An 8,782-nucleotide genomic window follows, 5' to 3' on the forward strand; every position below is an offset into this window, starting at 1 on the left:
TCTTTAGGATAAATCCTCAATCTGAGATTTCAGAGTCTCACTGAATATTTTTTTAAACAAAAAAATTTAGAACTATAATCTTCCTATACTTTTGGCCTTATTTTTATACTCAGCAATATTTTATGAGCATTTCCTTGATTATTTAATATCATCCTGTAAAATGATATTCAGTGTGTGCCGCCCCTGGTGATGTCCTTTCTGCTATTTCCTGAATACGCCTGCCCTGCCCCAGGTTTTCACACTTGTTTTCTCCCTCCTGACCGCCTCTGGCCCAAACACTGCCTGACTCAGCCCTCCAAGAGCACCTCCTCAAGCTGGGCAGGGGGAAATGGCATACCCGATCCACACCCAAACATCCTCCTCTTCTCTGCTGCCAGCGGCGGTGATCAGCAGCTGACCTCCTACTCTCTATCTGTGAGTTTATTTATTTCTTCTGGAGGAGAGCAACTCGGCCCATTTTGTCCACTGCTGGGTCTTTAGCACCTAGAACTGTGCCTGGCACACAGTAGACCCTCAGTACTTGTACATTTGCCTTGTGTGTATTACTCTGGTTGTGATGTAGCTGCTCTTGCCCAAGCATATCAACATGGAAAGGGGCATCCCTAAAGAATGGACTGTTTTCCATTTCTTAAAATTAAGAAGCAGGAAACTCCAACTGCTAACAACGAATGCAGTGGGCTGGTCACCCCCTTTGTACACTTCAACGCTTGCTCCCTCCCTGCCCCACACCTCCTCATCCACCAAAGCAGCGTTCCTACTCCACATCTAAATAAGGCTAAAGCCTGGAATAATATAGATTGTCTTCTACCTGAAACTGAACCCTCTAACTCCTTGCTTTACTGAAATTCCTTTGAGGTTATTTGCTTTTGAAATGTGTCTTTTCTTTTAACGTCTTTATTGGAGTATAATTGCTTTACAATGGTGTGTTAGTTTCTGCTTTATAACAAAGTGAATCAGTTATACATATACATATGTTCCCATATCTCTTCCCTCTTGCATCTCCCTCCCTCCCATCCTCCCTATCCCACCCTTCTAGGTGGTCACAAACCACCTAGCTGATCTCCCTGTGCTATGCGGCTGCTTCCCACTAGCTATCTATGAAATGTGTCATTTTTAGGTTGCTTTTGCTTTTCTAAAAACGTATCCCTTGCCTAGGTGACAATAAGTGTCTAATATTTTAAAATTTTCTGTATTTATTTGTTCTCAGTTATTATCTTTGTCCATTTCTCTAAAATGGCATTTATTCCTTTTACTGATTTTTTATGCCTTTTATAAATTTGTAAGTGCTTTTTTCTGGGGTATTCTAATTTTTATTTTATTTTATTTTTTTCTAATTTTTATTTTATGTCTTACCCTGTTTGACCTAGAAATGTATTTCTCATTTGAGAGCACCTAAACTTTATATTTTCTTCTCTTTAATCAGTTTAAAATGATTAATTATAAAATAGTTCAGGAAAGTTAAAGAAAAATATACCAAACATTGATGTACATGCTGATTGCAGTTAGCAGACATTATTGGCTTATGCTTTTGCATTAGATCATTTAAAAAAAAATGAAACATTGATAATAGAGTTATTATTAAGCCCCATTTCTGCCCCTTGGTTTGCTCACAGAGGTTACCACCACCTTGAATTTGACAAGTCATCTTTAGTGTGCAAGCTTTTTTTGTACGTTTACTCAGAATGTATTTGTTCTTAAACAATATATAATATCTATTCTATTTGTATGTTTAGGTATTTATGTAAGGATTATGATTCTTTATCTAATCTCACTCTATTCACTTAATATTTTGGGAGACTCCTCTGAATTGGGAGATGTAGATATTGTTTGTCAGTTTATCATGTAACTAGGTGGTATTGATGCTGAAAGCTCAGCCTCTCTGTACTGGTGCTGAATCAAATCTTGGAGACAGAGTTTTGGGTGAAGTAGAAAAGAACAGCTGTATTGCAGGCAAAGGGGGACACAGTGGGCTCCTGCCCCAAAAAGCTATGTGTCCCAATCCCAGAGGATTTGATGAGGGGTTTTACAACAGTGGTTCAAGGGTGGGGTCTCTGACAAGATTAGGGTGTGTTCAAGGTCTGCACTCCTTTAATGTCATCTCAGGTGGTCTGGACTCCTAATCTTGATGAGCTTCTCTGGTCCCTTTAATCTTGCCTCAGGTGCTTTCTTGGCTGATCCTCCCTTGATTAGCAACTGTTCAAATCTGCCCTTTGGAACTCAGGGAAGGTCATGAAGGCTGTAGTCTGTTCCCTGTGAACTGGAAATGGGGGACAGAAAGTCTTCCGTGCCCAGTACCCCTGCAGGGTCCTGCTCAGTTTCACTATCACGTTTCCCTGTTGAGGGCACTCTCCTGGTTCCATTTCATCATTACCTTGATCGAAGCCCCCATGACCATCCTGGTTCAGGTCTACCTGGTTTTCAGGGGAGGTGTCTTAGGAGGGGGGCCATTAGACTGATGTCTTTGCAGACCCTCAACCTTAGTGTGAACCTTCAAACCACACTCCCACCCACCAGACATGTGAGTTTCCATGTTTCAATATTCTTATCAAGTCTTATGTTTCCAGATTTGTAGCAGAGAGATTTTCCAGAAAAGTCCTATATTGGCTCTAGTTGTTCAACTGATTTTTCTTATATTTTAAAATTCACCAAGAATTAATTACAAAAGCTTTACCCTGAGAGCTACCTAGGATATACTTTACACTAGAATATATTTTGGTGTGTCTTGCAACAATGAAATCTAGCTTTATTCTTCTCTTTAGAGTTAACCAATTGGGTCAGCATTATCTATGGAATAACTTTTTCTTTTTCCAATCATTAAAATGATTACTTATACATTCCTATTATTGGGGTGGGGGAATGTCCCCCCTCCATCCCCCTTGAGTTCTTGTGGCTGGACTAAAAGTAAAACTGACACAAGACAGATTAACAACAGAAAAAGAAACAAGTTTTAATTCATGTGTATGGAGGTGTCATAGAAATGGGACCTAAGAAGTAGGCAAAGCAGGCAGCTTTTATACTTTTTAGGCAAAGAAACAATAAATTTGTGAAGAATTGACAAGACAAAGAAACTTAGGCTTTGCATGCTTAATTAGTAAGGAATCTAAACAGAGTTCTGGCTTGAGGTAGTAAATTAAAGAAGTAACAAGGTTTGTTTATATAGGCCTCTCTCCTGAATTCCCTGTCTTTGGTGATAAGGGTGTCCTACCTCCAGATACAGGAAGGGCACCTTTCACATCAGAGATTTGTTTCCTGCTATTGTTACTGAGTTCAAGCTCTTACTACTCACCACAGGACAGGCCAATCAATCGAGAGACGAGTTTTGGGGGCAAGGAATAGCAACTTTATTTGGAAAGCCAGCAGACCGAGATGGTGGACTAGTGTCCCAAAGAAACATCTTGGGGAGCTCGAATTCAGTCTTCTTTTATACTAGAAGGGGAGCAGGTGTGATTGATTGTTGCAAACTTCTTGGTACAGGAATCCTTTCTTCTTGCAGCTATTCATATAGGTCTGGTCACAATGTTCCTATAAACCTCCAATAAGACAATTGTCATTTTCTATTCTGCAACTTTTTATCTCTATACAAATGGACTCTTAAAGGTCAGATCCCTGAGAATAGGCTATCCTGTATATTTCAGGCTATAGACAACATTCTTTTACAAAAGGTGAAGAGCCAGCATGACTAAGCACAAGCAACAGATCACAAGCATTAGAGCTAAAGTAATAGGTCCAACATGGAGTCAGGTTTGTTCTCTGTTACACTTTCAGGGAGAAAAAAAGGAGGGTGAGAGTGTCCCTCTTGCATTGGCTGATTCTTAAAAAATTTAATTCAAAATAATCAATATGCCATTGAAACATATTTTGGGGTGGACAACGCTGGGCCCCAACATTATATGCAATGGGATGGGCTAACCCTACCTGCCAGTCTATTTCTGAGCTGGAATAATGCTCTTGTAACTGTTGTAGCTTTATAATAATCTTTAATGTTCATTGATGCAGGTTCTGTGTCATTTTTCTCTTTCAGTTGTTTATTTCCAGTTATTGTCTAATAAATTTTAGACTCATTTTGCCAAGTTCAAAAATATCCATACATATTGAAGATATTTTAAACTCTGTCACTTGTCTTATTTGTTCATGGAAAAAAAATTGACATATGTTTTATATTATAGGGATAAACCCCATCAATATTTTTCTTCCTAGCTTTTGGCTTTGACGACATATCAGTTTGTGAAATTTGATTGTGAAAACAATATTAAAGTATTCATCTAAATTGTATTATTTTATTTTTATAATTTCCTTTGAAAAATTGAGATGTGCTTTAACTGGAATTTATTTGTTAAATATTCTAATTATTTTAAAATTATTTAAATATCATTAATTATAATTTGAGGCCTAACCTATCTTTTTCTCACTGATTTAGAAAGATCATGTAGGAGTTTCTCCTGTACCCTGAGGCTGAATCTGCACTCCCTGGTCACAGCACTTTCCCTATTTGCTGTAGTAATTACTATTGCCTTGTAAAATGGACATTGTGGGAAGGTTGCGTGGTGGGGAGCAGTGGCCATGTTGCCTAGTATTTTTACCCTCTCTGTTACCCTCTCCCTGTCTCAAATTCTGTCACAGTTACCTATAGATGTTTCTAACAACTTGGCACTCTGGATGGCCTTCTTTCCCGCTACAAACACAAATGCATTTTGGATCACATGTAGCATTAAATGTAAATGGAACAAATTAATGGGAATTCCCAGGAGCCAAAAAGAAAAAAAAAATCAGAGCCAGATGAGGAACTCAGGCCAATGTTGGGTGGCCTGTGGGGGTTTACAGATGTGTGTGGTAAATGTTTAATAGCATATTCCCAGGGAAAAGAGCTCTTATTTTTTATGTTTATCAATTTCTGTGGTGTAATTACTCCTACCATGGCTGATTTCAAGCTGCCAGTGTGACACTGAAAACAGGGTTTGGAACAGTACAATCACCTCTCTGAGTTGGTGCAAGCCAGCCCCTGCACTTTACTAGTTTTAGACCAGATAAAGACCCAGTGCAAGGACATGAGCCCAAGATCTTCACATGCACATGCTGATACTAACTGTGGCTTTGACCCACCCAGGGAGAGAGAGCTTAGCATGAGACCCCATATAAAAATGACAGTCTCAGACAACTACCTTTCACTGGAAAAGAAAGTCTGCACTTGGGCCAGCACCTTGAGACCCAGAGAGGAGCTGAGCTGTCAGAGGCTGTGCAAGAGAACCAAACATACCTGTCAACAGCCATACCCAGGGCCACTCACTGGCCAGAGGAGGCAATTAAGAGCCAAAAGAATAATCATTGCAATGAATCAAAATACATCAAATATGTTAAAGTCCATGGAATTATTATAAAACTTAAAAAATAACAGTTCATTAAACTCCTTTGATGGATACAAAAAATTAATTCATTCTTCTGAAAATTGATTAAAAAAACAAATATTTACTCTACCTTTTCCGTTCAAACTGTACCTAAGAGTACATGGACATTTGATTAGGAAAGGTTCTTTGTGTGGAATAAATCTAACCAATAACTACAGAAGTTATGGGAGTATGACCATTTTCCTTCCTTTATGGCAATGTCACAAAAACCATTGTTGAAAGGCTATGGGAACATCATAAGACACCGATCAATCTTTACTTATATCTGACTTGGCTTCTAGATCAAACTGACAGTTTACAGGAAGTGAAAAAATAGAACAAGTTAAACACAACCCAGGGATGTGGTCAGACAAATGCAACACATGGGAAATTTTACAGGACAAGTGGCCCTGTTTCTTCAACAAATGAAATACAAAACCCAAACAGAAAGAGCAAGAGCAATGCCATAGATAAATAGACTGAAAAGGTATTGCATTAGTTTTCTATTGCTGCTGTAACAAATTCTTGACTTAAAGAAACCCAAGTTTATTCTCTTACAACTTTGGAGGTCAGAAGTCTTACATGAATCAGCAGGGCTATGTCCCTAATTCCTTAACTCTTGGCTCCACAGCTCTCAAGTCTCTGCTTCCATTGTCACATCTCCTCTGACTCTGACACTTCTGCTTCTCTCCTATAAGGACCGTTGTATTTACTTTGCATCCATTTCTACTACCCAGAAGAATGTCCTCCATCCAAAGAGCCTTAACTTATTCACAGCTGTCAAGTCCTTTTTGTCATGTAAGGTAACGCTCCCAGGTTCCAGGGGTTAGGGTGTGAACTATGTGGGGGCCTATTATTCAGGCATGTTAACCAAATATTGGAGTAATCCCATTCTCCCAATTCATCCGCCACCACCACCACGTATCCATACATTTGTTCTCTACATCTGTGTCTCTATTTCTGTTTTGCAAATAAGTTCATTTGCATCATTTTTCTAGATTCTACATATAAGCGATATTATATGATATTTTTTTCCTCTTTCTGACTTACATACTCTGTATGACAGTTTCTAGGTCTATCCACGTCTCTGTAAATTGCACAATTTCAATCCTTTTTGTGGCTAAGTAATGTTCCATTATATATATGTACCACATCTTCTTTATCCATTGTTCTGATGATGGACATGTAGAACATGCAATGAATATTGGGGTGCATGTATCTTTTTGAATTATGGTTTTCCCCAGGTATATGCCCAGGAGTGGGATTGCTGGGTCATACAGTAGTTTTTTTTTTTTTTTTTTTTTTTTGTGGTATGCGGGCCTTCCTCTGCTGTGGCCTCTCCCGTTGCGGAGCACAGGCTCCGGACACGCAGGTTCAACAGCCATGGCTCACGGGCCCAGCCGCTCCGCGACATGTGGGATCTTCCCAGACCGGGGCGCGAACCCAGTTCCCCTGCATCGGCAGGCGGACACGCAACCACTGCGCCACCAGGGAAGCCCTTTTTTTTAGTTTTTTAAGGAACCTCCACACTGTTCTCCATAGTGGCTGTATCAATCTACATTCCCACCAACAGTGTAGGAGGGTTCCTGTTTCTGCACACCCTCTCCAGCATTTATTGTTTCTAGATTTTTTGATAATGGCCATTCTGACCAGTGTAAGGTGATACCTCATTGTAGTTTTGATTTGCATTTCCTAATAATTAGTGATGAACAAATTTTCATGTGTTTGTTGGCCATCTGCATATCTTCTTTGGAGAAATGTCTATTTAGGTCTTCTGCCCATTTTTTGATTGGGTTGTTTGTTTGATATTGAGCTGAATGAGCTATTTATATATTTTGGAGATTAATTCCTTGTCAGTTGCTTCATTTGCAAATCTTTTCTCCCATTCTGAGGGTTGTCTTTTTGTCTTGTTTATGGTTTCCTTTGTTGTGCAAAAGCTTTGAAGTTTCATTATGTCACTTTTGTTTATTTTTTATTTTATTTTCATTACTCTAGGAGGTGGGTCAAAAAAGATCTTGCTGAGATTTATCTCAGAGTGTTCTGCCTATGTTTTCCTCTAAGAGTTTTGTAGTGTGTAGCCTAACATTTAGGTCTTTAATCCATTTTGAGTTTATTTTTGTGTATGGTGTTAGGGAGTGTTCTAATTTAAGCCTTTTACATGTAGCTGTCCAGTTTTACCAGCACCACTTATTGAAGAGACTGTCTTTTCTCCATTGTATATTCTTGCCTCCTTTGTCATAGATTAGGTGACCATAGGTGTATGGGTTTATCTCTGGGTTTTCTATCCTGTTCCATTGATCTGTATTTCTGTTTTTGTTGCAGTACCATATTGTCTGGATTACTGTAGCTTTGTATCATAGTCTGAAGTTGGGGAGCCTGATTCCTCCAGCTCCATTTTTCTTTCTTGAGATTGCTTTGGCTATTCAGGGTTTTGTGTTTCCATACAAATTATAAAGTTTTTTGTTCTAATTCTGTGAAAAATGCCATTGGTAATTTGATAGGGATTGCACTGAATCTGTAGATTGCTTTGGGTAATATATTCATTTTCACAGTGTTGATTCTTCCAATCCAAGAACATGGTATATCTCTCCATCTGTGTGTGTCATCTTTTATTTCTTTCATCAGTATCTTATAGTTTTCTGAGTACAGGTCTTTTGTCTCCTTAGGTAAGTTTATACCTAGGTATTTTATTCTTTTTGTTGCAGTGGTAAATGTGGTAGCTTCTTTAATTCCTCTTTCTGATCTTTTGTTTTTAGTGTATAGAAATTCAAGAGATTTCTGTGTTTTTGTATCACCCTTAATTTCTTTCATCAGTGTCTTATAATTTTCTGCATACAGGTCTTTTGTCTCCTTAGGTAAGTTTATACCTAGGTATTTTATTCTTTTTGTTGCAGTGGTAAATGTGGTAGCTTCTTTAATTCCTCTTTCTGATCTTTTGTTTTTAGTGTATAGAAATTCAAGAGATTTCTGTGTATTAATTTTGTATCCTGAAACTTTATCAAATTCATTGATTAGCTCTAGTAGTTTCCTGGTGTCATTGTTAGGACTTTCTATGTAGAGTATCAGGTCATCTGCAAACAGTGACAATTTTACTTCTCTTTTTCCATTTTGGATTTCTTTTATTTCTTTTTCTTCTCGGATTGCTGTGACCAGAACTTCCAAAACTATGTTGAATAAAACTGGCAAGAATGGACATCCTTGTCTTCTTCTTATCTTAGAGGAAACGCTTTCAGTTTTTCACCATTGAGAATGATGTTTGCTGTGGGTTTGTCATATATGGCTTTTATTATGTTGAAATAGATTCCCTCTGTGCCCACTTTGTGGAGAGTGTTTATCATAAATGGGGGTTGAATTTTGTCAAAAGCTTTTTCTGCATCTATTGAGATGATCATATCGTTTTT

At 38.3% G+C, this 8,782-nt stretch overlaps 1 long non-coding RNA gene across 1 annotated transcript in view; it reads left to right on the top strand.

The window, feature by feature from the left end:
- Positions 1–296: 296 nt before the first annotated feature.
- LOC114487218 (uncharacterized) overlaps positions 297–8,782 on the top strand; it is a 35,587-nt gene continuing 27,101 nt past the window's right edge. Inside the window, exon 1 of the long non-coding RNA XR_003682144.2 lies at positions 297–414. This is a non-coding gene — a long non-coding RNA (uncharacterized lncRNA). The remainder of the gene's footprint in view (positions 415–8,782) is intronic.

Source organism: Physeter macrocephalus, chromosome 11 (assembly GCF_002837175.3).
Source record: "Physeter macrocephalus isolate SW-GA chromosome 11, ASM283717v5, whole genome shotgun sequence".
NCBI lineage: Eukaryota > Metazoa > Chordata > Mammalia > Artiodactyla > Physeteridae > Physeter > Physeter macrocephalus.